Consider the following 18,304-nt stretch of genomic DNA (forward strand, 5'->3'; position numbering starts at 1 on the left):
TACTTACCTGCCCTTACTAATAATCCACTTTCCATCAATATCTCTTTGAAATATAATTAACATTCTTTCCTGAATTAGGGTTAGCACCCTACTCAGATCTTAAAAACTGGAAATCTGTTTGTGCATGGAGATTCTGGAATGGCCAATGGCCCGTAGCTAAATGAGAATTTCAGTAAAATTAAAAGTAAAAATTTTCTTAGCTTGCTGGTTTTGGCTCCATTTGTATTGGGCATTTAGTTGTAGTTAGACAGCTCCATAATACTTGTGATATCCTCATGAATTTGTTGCCTTAAACGTATTTTTCAGAGGAAACATTTTTTATCATTTTTTTTGTATACACCTTAACAATAAAATACCAGCCATGTTGGTAAACTACTGTCCAGGTTACATTATTATTCATGATCACACTGTCTAATATTCTTTAAAGAAAATTAGTGATTCCTGATCCAGAATATGCCATTTCACCTGGTGCGGCTCTACCATCATCTGGTTTTGTCTTTCCAATGATAATTTGCTAATGCATGGTCATCATGTGTATATATGTCTGGACAATTCCTCAAGTACTACTAGAATATCAGCAAAGCCAAGATATCATATTCGATCCATAATTAACTTTTTTTGTTTTCCTTCTGTGTAGTTCCCCACTTACCACTAATGTTTATATTCCACAGTGGTCCTGTGGATAGTGACTGCTTAAGTCAGCTGTTTTTGTGGCCTAGCTTGACAGCACAGCTGTTGTTAGCCAATTATGAATCACAAAGAGAGGGGCTTTGCTCCAGTCAAGTGTTGGGAGCCAGGAGTACATGTTTTGGTTAGACATCTGTTGTGTACTTTAACAAAAAGTGCTGGCCCTCCAACCACTGTGACAATTTATTTATTTATCTAGCAGCCTGAGCTTGAACTTTCAGGGGGCACACACATGACAATGCTCCTCAAGTATTCTAGAAAGCTAGATCACTTACGTTGTTTGTATATTTCGGGCAGTATCACAAATGGGATAAAGGGGTGCCGATTGTGATGCAGTGCACCCTCACCTGCCATCATTAAATCTAGATTTTGGAGTGCAGATTTGTGTTTGAGGACAGTATTAGGATGCCCAGGGCCACACTAATCTACATGGACTTTTAAGTCTGGCTTCACAAATCAGCTGTTGCCTAACTTATGAGATCAAGAAAAAAAAAAAACATTCATAGCACTACTGACTAATGGAGTGGGCCCATCCACATGTTGGTACCCCAAAGTATAGGATTTCATTATCATCATCAAAAATGGATTCTATTATAGCTCTTATAATCATAAAAGTACATACAGAAACCATAAAGTCATTTAAAATACATCAAGCAAGCATAGCAATCACACATAAACATTCCAACTTCATTGCCAGCTAATAATTGGAGGAAGTGGAGGAGAGACAAACTAGTTTTACAATTGTGTGATTTCTAGAGTGGAATTAAGAACCTTTTGGGGTACAAAACATAAAAATTGCAAAAAAAGTAATGTGCTACCGTGTTTGCTTGGAAGTCTCACCACATGCTGTACAATGCTTTTGGTAGTTGTGCTGCCATGAAGGAAAAGATAACAAGAGGCAAGAACGCCTGCTCTAAATCTTTACAGCAACACATGCTCCCAGTGGCCAGTACTGCATAGAAAACACATATTTTGTTGTCACTAAAAAGACTGCTTGTATGGTACTTTTTGGCTTGTGGTAAAGGTTATACTCATTACAGAAGGACTAAATTGGTTATGGTGGCAAGTCAAAGATCATGGCACGGGTTGATCTGTTTATTATGACATGTTATGGTAAAGGCACTAGGCCTAATTTATTTATAGTTAAAAGCATATGTTAAAGTCAATAGGTACTTAAGTGTGGATTGTTATGTTAAAACCAACCAATAGGTATTTTGTTATGTGTAATCTCACAGATGACTAGCCCAGGCAAAGGTTTGAGGGTTGACATCCCATTCAAACAAACTCTGAGGATTTTCAGTGTCATAGGTTTTGTTAGGCCCTGATAAGTGGGGGTGTATATTGTTGTGTATGCTGTATTTTTCTATATATTTATAATTTTATATCAGTGTGCATTATAGTACAGTTTATATGCACTTGAATAGGACATTGTTGGGTAAACTGTAAAGCCAATGGTGAAGGGTGAAGGTTTTATTGGTTCATTGTGAAAAGTAGGGGTGGGCGAAGAATTCCGCCCTGCTGCCGGAGTTCATGGAGTTTTCCCCACTTCGCGCAGAGTGCGGAGTTCCAAAAAGCTCTGTGAAGTGATGCGGAGCAGAGTTTTTTCTCTCGTTCACGCTTGCCAATGTTAAGTTGGTAAGCGCAAGTGAGAGAAATTGCTAGGTTGGCCAGTGCGAGCGATATTTCTGAACATGAGCGGTTGAGGTAGGCCGTGACCGCTCACAATTAGAAACCTACTGCTCGCGTTGAGGAAGTTGTCGCTTGACTTATATAGGAGTGATACCAAGTGTCTCTTTGTCTCGCATGTCAGCAACACCCCCAGTGTGCCAGTCTCAGGCAGGGCCAGTGAGAAAGTCCTCATAGTCTCCCTAGCAGATACAGCCAGGCCTGCATAGTGTAAGATGTGTCTTGGTCCTACACTAAGCTCCTGCTGGACATCCTTAAAGAATATAAAAAGCTTATTTGGGGATAGGTCTCTCCAAGTTTCACACCCCCATCGCTCCATGTGTGATACATCATACTTTCTTCAGAGCGGCACAGTGGAGCAAGAATCCACACTGTTAATTTTCAATGGAGAAGCACTTTTACCATCCTCTGCCATGCCCTGGCTGTCTGTTGAACCACATACGAAGGTTCCTGGAGACCCCTGCTCCCTCCATCAACAGCACCAGCGGGTCCTCTGCAGCCACACACCCTACCAGTAAACATTTCTCCCAATTATCACCCTGTGCAAACCATCTCACTGCATGTTGCAGCACTGCAGCAAAATAACATAATTCCAAACTCTGGGGCTCCAACCCGGCTTGCTTGTATGGCCTCATGAGAGTCCTCCTAGCCACCCTACTTTGTCCACCCACCCATATCAATGTCATTTGGATTGAATCCAAGTTTTTAAGTACCCAAGCAGCGAGGGGCCAAAGATGATGTTGCATAGTGTAGAGACAGCAGGGGAGTAGCACCATTTTCAAGATGGCAATCCTCCCAATAACGGAGAGTGACAGAGTGCTCTACAGCTACAAATAACTTCAGAAAGTCCAAGTCCATACCCATGATATACTACATTTGGGATTTTTTAGAGTGTGCAACCATGATTTCCAGATAACGGGCTCACAATGAAGGCCCAGATCTGGCAGAAGCACAGCCAGGACTCCAACCAGTGCCACAAGTGGGAACAACCTACTTCTTCCGGTTCAGTTGTAGTCTGGAGACTGCACTATAGTCATCAAGGATGCACAGCAGTGGACCCAGTGACTCCTTTGGGCTCCTGAGGTTAAAAAAAGGAGCATTGTCTGCATACAGTAACACCAAGTGAATCAACCCCCCCCCACTGGAATGACCCATCAGCGCATGTCTCTTTGAATTTTTATCAACAGGGTCTCAAGTGCCAGGGCAAACAGCAAAGGCAACAGTGGGTAACCCTGCCACGTGCCCCGACCCAGCTCCCAGGCCTCTGAACCTACTGCGCCTAATTTGCGCTATCGGGCTCGTGTACAGCAAGCAGATCCAGGAGCAAAATATAGGGCCAAATCCAGTTTGCCTTAGTACTTCCAGGACGTATTCCTACTCTACCATATAAAAAGCTTTTCCTGTGTCGACAGCAACCAGAGCCATTTCTTCATCCCCACCCTCTACCCCATGCATTATGTGTGTGAGCCACTTTAAGCTCATCCCCGTGTTGCGGTCAGGGATAAAACTACACTGGTCCCCATAGACCAAACCACACACCACTGGACCCAGACGGATGGTGATCATCTTGCACAAGATTTTCACATCAGTCTTTAACATAGTGAGCAGTCGATATGTGGCTGGGGTCCGACATATCCCCACCAGAACTAGGTATCAGGCACATCTCCCCTTCCCTCATGGTGGGGGGTAATATCTCCTTGTCTTAAGCTTCAAGGAACACTTCCAGGAGTGCTGACATGAATGTGGCCAAATATGTCTAATAGCATTCTGGTGGGAATCCATCCCTCCCAAGAACCTTGTGTTTGGGAAGCAGCTGTAGGGCCGTCCGCAAATCCTCCAAAGTATAGTTTGTTTCCAACTCTAGATGCATCTCCTCAGGAATGACAGTATTCCAGTCCTTGTAATCCTTGGGTCTCTTTTATATACCCCCCTCAAGGTGTAGTTTAAAAGTGTCCAATACTGCCTCTTGTGTAACCCACAGCTCCCACCCTGGGCCCCCAAGAAAACTACAGGCACCACCACCATCTCTCTTCTCAATATCCAGGCTAATACCTACCCAATTTGTCCTCATCCCTATGGAGACAGTGTCTATGTTACTTCAATGTATCCTTATCTAGTCTATCCCAGAGTTCCGCTATACAGTGCTGTATTGCTGCATCTTCTCTCTGGGCCTCCTCCGATGACACATCGCCAGCCTGTACTTCTGCTAAGTCCACCTCCCTGACCCTAAGCTCCCTCCCTAGTTGTCTCTTTACCTTGCATGTTAAACCAATGCATTGTTCTTGCAGAACTGCCTTCATGGCCACCCACCCAGTGGCTCTGTTGTCTGTGGTCTCCTAGTTGTGTCCATGTATTCTGAAACGTTTTGTGCCGAAGTCTCTCTGCCCTCTGCATCAATAAGCATATCCTCTGATAACCTTCAATGAGGGTCCTCCAGATCACAGCTAACAGGCTTATGATCCATAAGGAACCTGGCCAAGTAGGGCACTGACACACTCTCATCAATCGGAATCCCAGCTATGAGTACCCGGTCAAGCCCACTGTATGTGTTGTGCCTGAGAGACTGGCACATGTACTTTTGGCACTGTGAGTGGTGTGCTTTACACAGCTCTACTAATCTCATATTGTGCACCAGCATACTCAATGCAGCGGTAATTCTATGTTTGGTGCCCATGCAGGCTGGCAGCCCGTCCATCTCCCCATCCAGCACACAATTAAAATCCCCCATCCAAAGTAGTGGCACATCTAGATCATATCCAGGCAGCTGTTGCACCCCAAGAGTAGAACTCACCATTGTCCGTGTTAGGTGCATAAGTATTTAGGGAAGAAATAATCCTCCACACCGGCCTCTGAGCACAACAATGAGAAGGGTATCCCATTTGCCAACCAAATCAATTCTCCTCTAGCATATCTACAGAAGGAAGTGTGGGCAACCAGTCCCTTCCATTTATTGGCAACTTTACCAGCCTCTGTATAATTGAGAAATGTTTCTTGGATACAAGCTATTTGGACATTGTAGTGTTTTAGAAAAGATAACACTCTATACCATTTTGCATAATCACCCAACACCCGTACATTCCAGGTCAAAAATCTGTAATCATCCCTTATGCAATCTGGTAAAAAAGGGCAAACCACATCCCATGCACAGCCTCCTGTGATCTAACAGTACACCCAAAACAAAATATAGAAGCAACATATGTCTACATACATCCACCCCATAAAGTGCTAGGACCTACAGTTCCACCCAAAACCCTTCCAACTGGGACAAGTCCCCCATACCTAGCCCACCCAGCCCTATTCCCAGACTAGCCAATGTGGAGATGAATTAAAGAGTGAGAGACCAAAGGAGAAAGGACAGTGGGAGGAGGATTGCATTGTCGAGATCAGAGCAGCGGAGCGGGGAGAGAGGAGAGGAAAGAGATCAATCAAAACACCACAGCCAGGTGTAAGATCCAGTCAAGTAGTCATGGGTTCTCCAACTCGAGCATCAGAGAATCAGGCACCATGTCAGCCAAAAAAAACAGTCCCTCAGCTACAGTGCTAGATAGCACGGCATAGACCTTATCCTTCGCTGAAGTATGCCATTCATCCACCAATGGGAGTTGCATGGATCCATCCACCTGTATCATTATCCTGCTGGAGGGGGGAAGCGTTCCCCTTCCCAGTCCCTCGCTGACATCCATTACCAGCGCCCCAGCAAGAGCACGATCCCAGCTGCATACCACCTCGACCTGTTCCAGCTCTCATAGAGGGACCATCCCACAGCTCCAGTCAGTTCCACACCTCATCAGGATGCTCAAAGAATAGCACCCATCCCTGTGAGATCATTTTTAGCTTTGAAGGATACAGGAGCATATATTTTAACTGCATAGCCCGCAATTTCTGTTCTATAGTTAAACAAGATTTGCACTGTTCCTGCACCCTCTTGATGTATTCAGTGGCTATCCTATGATTCTCCAACATGGGCGTCTCCTGTTCCCTTGCCACTTGGAGGATGCAGTCTTTGTCTCAGTAGCTAAGGATTTTGGCAATTATCACTCTTGGGCAGGGGAGTCAGGAGGTAGCAGAGGGGCCCTGGCCCTGTGTGCCTGCTCCACAACAAAACCGTCTGAGAGACGAGCAAGCCGATGTTGTCGTTGTATCCAGTTCTCCAGAAATCGTTCCACCGAGTGGCCCTCTCTCTACTCTGGGAATCCCAGCATCCATATGTTGTTGTGGTGGGAGTGCCCCTCCACATGTTCCACTCTTCGCTCCAACTCCTGTGACATTGAAGTCATCGTAGCCATTTGTTGTTTAAGCTGGTAAACCTCCCCTTGTAATGTTCCAATATTTCCTCCAGCTTACCAACACTTTATTTGTTTCCTTCCTCTGCTCCGCCTGGAGCAGTTTTACATCAACAGAAACTGTTTCTATCTTGTGTTCCAGTGCCATGTGAGAGCCCTGAACAGCTGCCAATACGTCTGCATGGGAGGGGTCCTGCAGCCCATCTGGAGACTCACTCTGGGATTTGGCGGCAGCATGACATGTGATCCTCTGTGAGGACTGTCTAGCCGCAGTATACTGCATACTAGTGTTAGTGGTGGTAGAGCAAACTGCTTTGTCCTTGCCCATGATGCCTGATCATCACCAGGGTACACCAGATGTCCACAGTTCTTCAGCCCATGAGGGTACGCAGATGTCCACAGCAGCTAACATCCCAACTGGCCACCGTAGATTCAGAGGAGTTCCAAATATCAACTGCAAAGCCGCACATTCCCCTCACCTCAAGTGGCTCATCCATGGGCAATCAGTAAAGTTCAGCTGCCTCGGGAGGGACCCAGAGCACAAGCACCAGAATGCAGTTACTACTCCCCCTTTGCAATTGCCATGGTCCGCTGCACCAACCTCCCTGTGTGCCACTCAAGACAATAATGTTGTTTCATTTCCCAGCTCACGCTCAGCAAAGTCCTAGTGAAACCACCACCCAGGTCTCCTTTGAACCAGCACCAGCAATCTGGACTCAAGTAGGAGGCCTACTACGTGGTAAGTTGCACCAAGAATGTGCCAGTGCTTCAGGTGTGATCACCCTTTCACATACACCCGTAGAACTTCACGTCTCTGGCTCAGGGTCCCCTTACACAGCAGTAGACACAATGCCCCTCTCTGTCGTCTCATCATGCCAGGGAACTCTCTGTAGGTAAGACTTCTCCCAGGCACCGCACCCACTGCCATCCATCATTGGAGGGCCTAGTCACTACTCCTGTCAGCGCACTCACCTCATGTGCAGTTACCGCCACCTGGCCAGGGTCCACCCGACTCGTCTGCTCATGTGCTAGATCCCTGGAACAGAGTCACCATGGGTTATTCAGGCCAGCTGAGTCTGCCGACCTCAGCTGCACGGGTCAAAAGTCAAAGGTGGGCCCAGACTCTTTGCAACAACCCCTCACTGTTCGCAGGTTTGGCCTGCCAAGCTCTGCATGGCGGGCCTACCACGGCACTCACTCGATGAAGGGGTTGAAAGGGAGTGAGCATTTCTCCTGCAGCACTCCCAGCCTCCAGAATCAGCTGGAGAGCATTGACGCAAAGCGACCCAAGATTAGCTGCGCAATCCACACTCTACAGCTAGCATCTGCCACAGGCTGTGCCCCTCCTCCAGGCACTGAAGGGGGTAGGATTCAACTCTGATCCTCCTCCTCCACTGCAGAAACCAGGACCTTTCTTCAACCCTCTAGTAAAGGCTCAGGGCACCCCAGGAATAGCATTCCTCAAAGCCCGTTTCCTTGGGCTTTTGAGGCAGGATTGTATAGGATTTGGCCAGACGTGACAGGAGCTAAGCTCAGCTACATCCTGTCTGCCATCTTGCTTAGCCACACCCCAAGTCCATGTAATTTTTTGATAAATTAAGGAGAAGTATGCATTGTACAGTACACATTTTCAAATGCATCAGATCAAGGGCCAAACATTTTATAGGTCATTCTTTAGATGAGTTCATTTAATATTCTTCGCTCACAGGACACAGGAGCTTTAATTTTCTGCAGCAGCAAATGTAATCTGCACCTGAAGAAAATTGAGTTCTACCTTTAGATGCTACATCAATCCATTCATCTACCCTTTAACTCATCTTTCCACTCACATGAACAGTCCTACAGGTTTAGCCAAACACACAAAATCACTAATGAACAAAAAAAGTGTTTTCTTTTTTTTTATAGAAAAGCCAGATCTAATGGCTTTGCCAATGCTTGCTTAAAATTTGCAAATGTTTGAGTTCACAAGCAATGATTGACCCACAAAACTGTGCACAGGTTGATATCTATGGGTTGTTAGGTGGGTGGGATAAAGAACCTCTATGCATCTTTTGGCTGGATTGCCTCCAGTTTTTAAAGAAAGGGGGACATCCAGCACCATTGCTAAAGAGATACAACATTAACATAAAGTAGTTGCAGATTTTATTTTAAAGTTGCATGAGTTCTCAGATGACTAATAACATTGCCATTCTCCGGGTACAAGGTAAAGTCTGGATGGTATTATATGGAAGGGAATGGCTCTGGATGCAGACCTCTCTTGCATCAGATGGCCAATCACAGAGAACTTTTAAGGAATCAACACAATAACACAAGGTGTTGCTGTGCTGACATTAGCTGTGCCATTCATTATAAACCACTCCAGGCATTATCGCTGAGGATGTTTGAGGGTTAGCAGAAAGGATGAGAAACAAATGAAGGTGCTCTTCAGAGCTGTAGAGTTAGACTCCAGGAGCCACATATGGCAGTGCTGAGGGGTTTTAAGGCTGGAATTTCCCATTTGAGCGGGAGTAGGGAGTCAGATATATGTTAAATGGGGCACACAAGTTAGATGAGATACTAACCCTCCAAAGAGGTGCTAACTATACAAGGGGTGCTGGTTAATCTTGAGTGCAAAAAGGTCAGGAAGAATCAGAAGGAGAGCACAGGAAGGAGCACAAATGTGGAAGCAGGATGAGAAGCATGTGGGTAATGAGTAGAGGCTCTGTCAGAGGTGCGAAAGGGATGAAGAAGTGTTCTAGCTGGTGCAAGAGCAGTATAAATTGTTTGTGTGGATACAGTGGGGTGCTAGAGAGGTACAGGGTGTGTAGATGTTTTAGGAGGACTAAGAAAGGGCTGTTACATGGGTGCAGATGGTTATGACTACAACTGAGGTGCCCTGCAGTGTTGGTTATAGTGGTCTCTGAAACTTGTATTGGGTATGCTGAGAATGGGTTCTAGACCTGTAGAAACTACAGAATGGGTGCGGAAAACGTGTTTTAGTGGGAAAAGGGCTATAGACACACATCTTTATAGAGAGTAGTGTGGAACGTAGACAAATACATTTTCATTGTATTTGTCAACATGATGCACAGAGGTATACTCTTGCTGACCTCAAATGCTACATTGTGACTTCGGGAACCTAAAAGTGCAAGATTATGAGGCAAGGAGAAGGTAAGTGAGAAGGTCATTTAGCTAATGTGGTTGGTGAAATTTGGGAAAAAAAGTTATCCTAAAAGTAGCTTAAGATTTACACAGCAGCACATACTATCCGTGATATCAGACCATATCTTTAACGCAATAATATATCAAATGCCAATACCTTTCTAATTTTACAGTAGCCAGAAGTCTACACATCAGCACACATTGTTAATACAATAATTAATCAAATGTCAACACCTCTCTTATTTTACAGTTCTGCTGGTTCACAAAAGACCCAGCCAGTATCATATCATATTATGTACTAGCTTCAATGCGTACACTAGCTATACATAATTGTTCTATATCCATGTCTATCACCACTAAGACACACTGTTTGTTTTAATAATGCCCCAAAATGTACTTTGCCAATTTCTACAATCCCATTCCCCCAGAATACATTGCACAGATCAAACAATGCCCTAGTGAACATGCATTGTTTTAGCAGTGGCCCAGCAATGCACGCATTTGTAATTTGATGACATGTGAGTGAGAGTTCCCAAATTTCTTTAATGAACATTAGACAAATCAGATGCTTCACCTCTGACATAGGAATAAATGAATGCTCACAAACAAACAAATGGATATGCACATACATGCAGAAGTTCAGATGTAGATGGGCACTCAGTAACACACAACTTTCATTTGTTGCCCAGTAGTGTAATATAGGGAGAAATGGTGGAGAAACTAATGAAGCAAGTAAGTGAAAAACTAAACGCCTCCTAACAACTGTGTGAATATGGTGCTGTAATGTGTGCTTGTGATGAGCACTGTAAACTTGACCACAGATATTGGCTGTGAAAGCACAATCACAAAGAAAGGTTCCATCTCATACATAACAGGTGCAAAAAGAAGCATCCCTCAGACATAGGGATAGTAACAGCAGAGGCAACGTCAGAGAATGAGTCCTTCAAAGGTTGATAAAGTGCAGCATGGGAAGTAACTGAGCATGTTTCCTTTCTACACAGAAGAGATGTGGCAATAGTTCAAACTTCCTTAACATACCCAGAACAGACGCTGCCTATGTTTTAGCAGTGCTGGCTTTACACATGAAAACATACCTCCCCAACAGACCACATATGTCCCAGGTAGGTAGATCTCCCTAACATATCACAGGACAGGGATAGAAAAGGCAGACAGATCACAGGTTCTGTTAATAGACCCAAAACAAGTTTCACATAGAGAGCAGCTGAGTAAGCTTCATTCACAAGCAGAAGAGGGACACCGCTGCCAGTAGTGCTAGCTTTACTAACACCCAGAGCAGGTAAAGCGGGGGCAACAGAAGTACATATTTCAGTATCAATACATTAAGCCGGAACAGTTACAGTAGAACATTCAGTTTATTTAGTGATTTAAAAGAGTGTTCTGACAATATGATCCCGAGGATAGACTTGAAGAACTGAGCCTCTCTCACTCAGACGACAAGCACCATAGACATTACAAGGACATCATTAGCCCTGACAGCCTGAGGGTGGTCATCCCCCAACTTTTTGCCTGCCTTCCTCTACTTTTCTGACAGTGTTTTGCTGGTTTTAGGACACTGCACACTTTACCACTGCTAACCACTGCTAAAGTGCATGTGCTCTCTCCCCTAAACATGGTAACATTGGTTCCCAATTGGCATACTTAATCTACCTGAAGTCCCTAGTAAAGTGAACTAGAGGTGCTCAGGACTACTAGCGGCCCTGGAGCACTGATTGTGACACCAACCTAGGTAGCCCATTAACCATGTCTCAGGCCTGCCATTTGCAAGGCCTGTGTGTGCAGTTTCACTGCCACTTTGATTTGACATTTAAAACTGCTTGCCAAGCCTTAAACGCCCCCTTTTCTACAAATAAGTCACCCCTAAGATAGGCTCTAGTTAACCCATGGGACAGGGTGCTATGCAAGTCAAAGGCAGAACATGTACTTGTGTGTTTTACATGCCCTAGTAATGAAACACTCCCAAAATTGTTTTCCACTACTGTGAGGCCTGCTCTTCCCATAGGCCAGCATTAAACTTGCCCTTATATACTTTTAATGGTAGATTCTGATCTGAAAGGAGTAGCCCTGTCATGTTGTCAACATCAGGACAGTGCGCGCTCTACAGGCGACAAAAATGCAAAAACCCAGTATTTATGCAAGAGCATAATTCATGCATTGTGTTTATATGTAGTATGTTAACCTTTTGCATTGCAGAATTTAACCTTGAAAAGCACTACTAATGATGTTTGCAAATAACTGTTCATTTGCAAGGTATTGCTGCAGGCTTACTGAGTGTGTTAGGGTGTGGTCCCTTTCTAGGACCTTCTAGAAGCTTTCCCTGCAGCATGACTGGGTGTGGTTTATGGGCTGGGCTTGACTCTATATAAGGGAACCAGCCCATCTCCACGTGCTCACTATTCAAAGGTCCCGGTGCAGAGCAGCAGCAACTTCCTGAGCTCCTGTTCCGAAGGCCTACCTTGATATTCAAGGCCTGCCCTCATTATATTGGTGATCCTTGAGCAGGGCGGTAAGGCGGAGGTCAGGCCGGGCCCCCGACCCCCATTCTCAAAGACATTCAAGTTTTGGGCCTAGTTGTGAAACTCTCTGTGTGCGTGAGTGTGATTTCATGGCACTTGCAATTTCTTGTTTAAATCGGCAGTGTGCGGGATTCATTTCTAACATGTAAACCTTGGCATTCAGATCGGCAACAGTGTGCGCGGTCATTTCATGGCATTTGCATATTCTTGTTCGAATCAGCAGAGTGTGCGATTCACTTCTAACATGTAATCCTTGGAATTCAGATCGGCAACAGTGTGCGCGATCATTTCATGGCATTTGCATATTCTTGTTCGAATAGGCAGAGTGTGCGATTCATTTCTAACATGTAAACCTTGGCATTCAGATCGGCTACAGTGTGCGCGATCATTTCATGGCATTTGCATATTCTTGTTCGAATCGGCAGAGTGCGCAATTAGTTTCTAACAGGTAAACTTTGGCATTCAGATCGGTAACAGTGTGCGCAATCATTTCATGGCATTTTTTGTGTTGTTTTCACTGTGTTACTGTATGAGTTATTGCAGAAATACATTACACATTGCCTTCTAAGTTAAGCCTGCCTGCTCTGTGCCAAGCTACCAGAGAGTGAGCACAGGACAGTTTGGATTGGGTTGTGACTTAGCCTTGCTAGGATTGTGGTCCCTACTTGGATAGTGTGCATACCTCTGCGAACTAGAGACCCAATTTCTAACAAGTTTCTTCAAGGCCCAGGTACTGTGTGGAATGGAATAGGGTGAACAATGACTAGACAAGATTGAGGGAAGAACAAAGGTATGGACACAACAGAGCTCCCTAGTTTCCCTGGTCCATGAATGAGTACTTCATTCAGTCCAGGTGTTTTCTTTGCATTCTGGGATTTGTAGCCTTGATTTAATAATATTATACGCAGGCCTACAAACACAGAATCCATATAAGAAATTGGACTGATGGAGACACCCCTGCATTGATCTGGGAAAAGTCAAGAAATATATGTAAACTGCCACAAATCACCCACTGGAGTTGTTTCCTGATTCGTGATGAGCTGCTCATTCAAATAGCCAGGTCATAAGTCCTTTCCTGAATTGTTGTGGAGTGATGAGAGTCTGAGGTGCCGGGGAAGGTTTTTCCAAGCTGTGGCTGCTAAGTGTGAGAAGGAGCATCCTCCGCTGTTGCCTCAGCAGATCCTGGGGGTGACTGCAAGGAAAAGGGAGGTGGGTCATAGGTCTCTGGTTGGTTGGTGGAAGGCCATGCATTTGTCAATGTATGCTGGTCCCTCGTTGTGCAGTTCTTTGTATGCATGTTTCAACATCTTGAGCTGGCATCTCTTCTGGATGGGTGGTAGTGTAGTTTCTTGAGGTGGGGTTTGATGTGGGACGTCTGAGGACGTCAAGGATGAGTCTTGCTGCTGAGTTGTATTGTCTGTAGTCTCTTCAGGAGGCATTTGGAGATCCCTATGTAAAGTGTTTTCCCGTACTCCAGCCTGCTGGTGATGAGGGACTGCATGACAGTCTTTCTGGTGTTAACTGGGAGCCACCTGAAGATCTTGCAGAGCATGGGTAGAGTATGGAAACAGGCAAATTAGACTACGTTTACTTGTTTATTCATAGATAGGTTCTTGTCCAAGATGATGCAGAGGTTGCAGGCCTGGTCTTTTTGGATGGGCTGAGTGCGGCTGGCCACCATGCATCGTTCCATGGTGAGGTGTTATCCTCAAAGATGAGGACTTCCATCTTGTCTGCATGGGCAATTGAGAGCTGTGGTGCAAAAACTCAACTACTAATCAGTATTTGGTGCGAAGTTAAAATATAACCGGCTACCTCTGTTAATCAATGTCATTTTAGATGAGTATCTAGGATGTTGTGTACACTCCATATTCTTTACATTTAATATGCTGCTACCAGTGCTGTACATGGTCTAGATGTGATGAAAGCTTGCACTCCCTGTGCATACATGTTTTAAGTGTGCGAGGAAAGCTTGTTCTGGAGCTGTCTGCACCTCTATGAGTGAGTGACAGAAACCTTCATTTTTGCTACTCATGCTGTACCTGTTCCAGATAGTTTAAGTTGTACCTGATTTGTATTTTGTATTCTTGCACTGGGTATTGTGGGTTTGGCAAACAAACCTACAAGTGCCAAAATTAAAACTGTATCTGGACAACCTACTTATTTCTGTCATAGGACAGTTTGAGACCTCTTCTGTCTGTACTTATTTTCCAGATGATGATACTTCTTCTTTGTCTGAGTGAAGCAAATTTCCCCTGCTGCTGCAGATTCTTTCCATGTTCTGTTTGTTTAAGAAAGCATGTCTGTTGGAAATGGGGTCTCTAGTTGGCAGAGATATACACCCTTGTCCAAGTAGGAACCACAATCCTAGTCAGGGTAAGTCACATAAAATCCAAATTATCCTGTGCCCAGCATCTGGTAGCTTGGCACTGAACAGTCGGGCTTAACTTAAAGGGAATGTGTAAAGTGTTTGTGCAATAAATCATACAGTAACACAATGAAAACACCACACAGTTTTAGAAAAAGATGTGATATTTATGTGGTCAAATTAAGGTCAAAACAAAAAAGATTCAATAAGCACATATTGAGATATCACTTTTGCAGGATTAAAAAGAGTCTTAAATTGTAGAAATCACCAGTTGTCTATTGTTTGCACAAAGTCCCTGGTTGGCATAAAAAATAACATGCACGGAGACCGCAGAGGAGGAGATGAGTGGAAAAATAGGGTGTGCGTTGGAATTTTCAGTGCCGCACAGACAATGCGTTGTTTCTTTCTACGCAGCAAGGGACTTTGTGCCGATTTCCGGCACGCAGTCGTGGTTCCTCACTGCGATCTGGGGATCTTTTTGTCGTCCAGGGACAATGCAGGGAAAATCCTGGGCGTGTGGGAAGAAGTCACAGTGTTGGGTTGATCCGGTATTCGATGCATCTTATTTTTTGTCGCAGAGCACCCACTGCTTGATACTTCATATGGGAAGTCAGGCTGCGTCACTCCGGTTCGGCTGTGCATCGATCTGATAGAGCTGTGCGTTGAATTTCTGGTCTGCTGCATGTAATCTTCACTCAGGAAGTTAGGCTGCGTTGTTCTGGTTTGGCTGTGCGTCAATTTTCTTGTCCCAGTGCAGGCTGTGTGTCGTTTCTGGCAGGCTGCGCATCGATTTTCGGCACTCATGGAGTTTTCTGAAGACATGAAGTCTTTTTGGCCCTGAGACTTCAGAAAACAGGAGGCAAGCTCAATCCAACCCTTTGAGAGCACTTCTAAGCAAAGTCAGAGAGCAGCAATGCAGCAGGGCAGCAGTCCTTCTCAACAAAGCAGTCCAGATGATTCCCTTGGGCAGCCAAGCAGTTCCTCTTGACAGGTTGCAGGTTGAGGTCCAAAAGTGTCTGATTTGGTGGGGTCAGGTACCCTGTTTATATACCCCAAAATGCCTAGATAGTGGGGAGACTTCAAAGAGTGGTTTTGAAGTGCACAAGGATCCCTTTCAATACAAGTCGGTCTGGCAGTTCATTGTGTGAAGGCAGGCTACTAGCCTTTGAAATGTAAGTATCAGGCCCTCCACCCTTGTAGCCCAGGAAAACCCATTCTGTATGCAGATGAGTGCAGGTGAGACTGAGTATACTGTGTTTGTGTCAAAGCCCAGCTCACCTGAGTCCTTGTTCAGTTCTGATGGAGGTTGAAGACAATCCGACCCCACCCTGAAACTGCTTGTTCCAGCACACTAGTTTTTAAAACAGTGCACTAAGAACAGAAGCTCAAGGGAAGGGGGGAAGTGGATAAAATAAAATAAAGAGACAACACCGTTCTTGCGTTTCCACTGTTGAAGTGCTGCACAAATCTGCGGCCCTTTCTGACTTCTGTAGAAACTGGTGCCTAATGAAACATAAACAAAGAACAGATAAGTACAACCTATTCCTAACTGGGTTCCTGACTATCCCTTTATTTATTAGAAATTCTCTTCTAAAAGTACCTCTTGGATCCTGGTCTCTAGTTTCCAGGTTTGGAATGTGTTACTGCTCTGGGATGTGCTTTCTATTACTCTAAAGCTTCTAAAACATTAAACAAATACCGTTATCAGAATTACCAATATCAAACATTCATCTTAATATAACTAAAGCCTAAATTCCCAATAGCAGACTCACTTTTCCCATATTTCCAGAATCTTTTATAAAACAAATACTGTACTTTTACATCAAAATACAGCATGTAATTTGTGCAAGTCTTTGATTTACTGTTTGCCTTGCTTTTAATGGTTTCCACTGTTCGATTCTTAAAAGTTCCATAAAAAAAAAAAAATGTTTGCTTCACAAAGTTCCGCAAAGTATTCTTGTAACAAAGAGTTTGAATCACAATGTTCGTGGAAGGTATCTTGTTTCAAATTGTCTATACACGAATCCAGAAATTGTTGTCAAAGTTCTTTCAGGTAATAAAAGTTTTGCACTTACTTGTTGCTGACAAGAGATACTGATCAGTCTAACCTTGTCTTCTTTCTCTTTTGCAGGTTGCTTGTAGGAGAGAGGCTGAGGCAAGGAGGAACCGGAAACCGGAAGAAGGAAGAGCCAGCAGCTGCGCCCATTGAAGCCAATGAAAGTCTGTAGAGAGCAGGAGTGCCAGCGCCAAGGGGTCTGTTCTCAGGTAAGCGGGAGGTAGACGAGCACAAGCACTGGGTGAGGCTCGGGGGCTGCCTTTTATAGACAGGGCTGGGTGTGGTCCTCACATGCTGCACATGTTCTTGAAAGGTGTGCAGAGCTGGGTGTGGTTTGAAGAGCTGGGTGTGGTCCTCACATGCTGCACATGTTCTTGAAAGGTGTGCAGAGTTTCAGTTATTATGCAAATGAGTTGAATTAACACATGGCCTAGAGAGGAGTGTTTTAAAGAAGCCTTGGTAAAAGCAAGGCCCAATGTGTAAACAAAACAGCACATTAAACAACATACACAGAAGCCTAGGGGGGGGGGAAGGTGAGATAGCAAGAAAGGCTTTCAATAGTAAGTTTAAAAGGGAGCTATTACAGAACCCACTAGTGCAGTGAGAGGGGACATGCTCTTTGCTGTGCACAAACCCTAACAGTTGCCCCCCTCAAAGGCCCTCCTACAGGACGGGGTTTTCCTGGATTTTTTAAATAAAACCATCTAATCAGCTGTGGGGCATGTACATATGATGCTGGTTCCCATGAATTCTCAGATTCATCATATCCTTTCCATTCTACTAAATAAAACAGACGTCCACTAATTCTTTTTGAGTCTTTTATGCTTTTCACTTCATATTCTAGATTTCCCTTAATTGGTATGGGTGGAGGTGGTGGTTCAGGTCGGGTTTTTGGATTGTACGGCTTAAGCAAGGACACATGGAATGTAGTATGTACTGGATATTCCTTTGGTAAATCTAATTTTACTGTTACCGGGTTTACTATGGCAGTTATACTAAAGGGTCCAATGAAACGTGGTTGCAGCTTTCGGGATCCCTCTATGTTTAGGTTCTTTGTGGAGAGCCATACCTTGTCACCGATTTTATACATTGGGGCCTCAGATCTGTGTTTGTCTGCTTGTCTTTTCATGCTTTCCTTGTACTTTAATAAATGTTTCCTGGCTTTGTCTTGTATGTCACCTAACCTCGTTAGTCTATCCGTTACTGTAGGTAACAGAGAATCTTCTAACAAAATGGGTATAGCTCTTGGATGATACCCCTGCAAGAAATAGAATGGTGAGCAAAGTAGAGCTGAATGCTCAGTATTATTATAAACAAACTCCGCTACAGGGAGAGCTTCCAACCATTCACTAGAATAATCAGCCAATAAACAACGTAGCGTTTGAAGTAAGGTTTGGTTCAGTCGTTCAGTCTGTCCATCTGTCTCTGGGTGGAAAGCAGTGGATAATGCCACATCTATTTTCAGTTTTTTACATAATTTTTTCCAAAATTTAGAGTTGAAATGGCTCCCTCGGTCTGACACCACTTTGCTTGGCAAACCATGTAAACG

At 44.4% G+C, this 18,304-nt stretch overlaps 1 protein-coding gene across 1 annotated transcript in view; it reads right to left on the minus strand.

Moving 5' to 3' along the window:
• Window positions 1-18,304, minus strand: part of LOC138299643 (galactosylgalactosylxylosylprotein 3-beta-glucuronosyltransferase 1-like) — a 266,337-nt gene that overhangs the window by 100,998 nt on the left and 147,035 nt on the right. The gene's annotated exons all lie outside the window — the stretch shown is intronic.

The sequence above is a fragment of the Pleurodeles waltl genome, chromosome 6, assembly GCF_031143425.1.
Source record: "Pleurodeles waltl isolate 20211129_DDA chromosome 6, aPleWal1.hap1.20221129, whole genome shotgun sequence".
NCBI lineage: Eukaryota > Metazoa > Chordata > Amphibia > Caudata > Salamandridae > Pleurodeles > Pleurodeles waltl.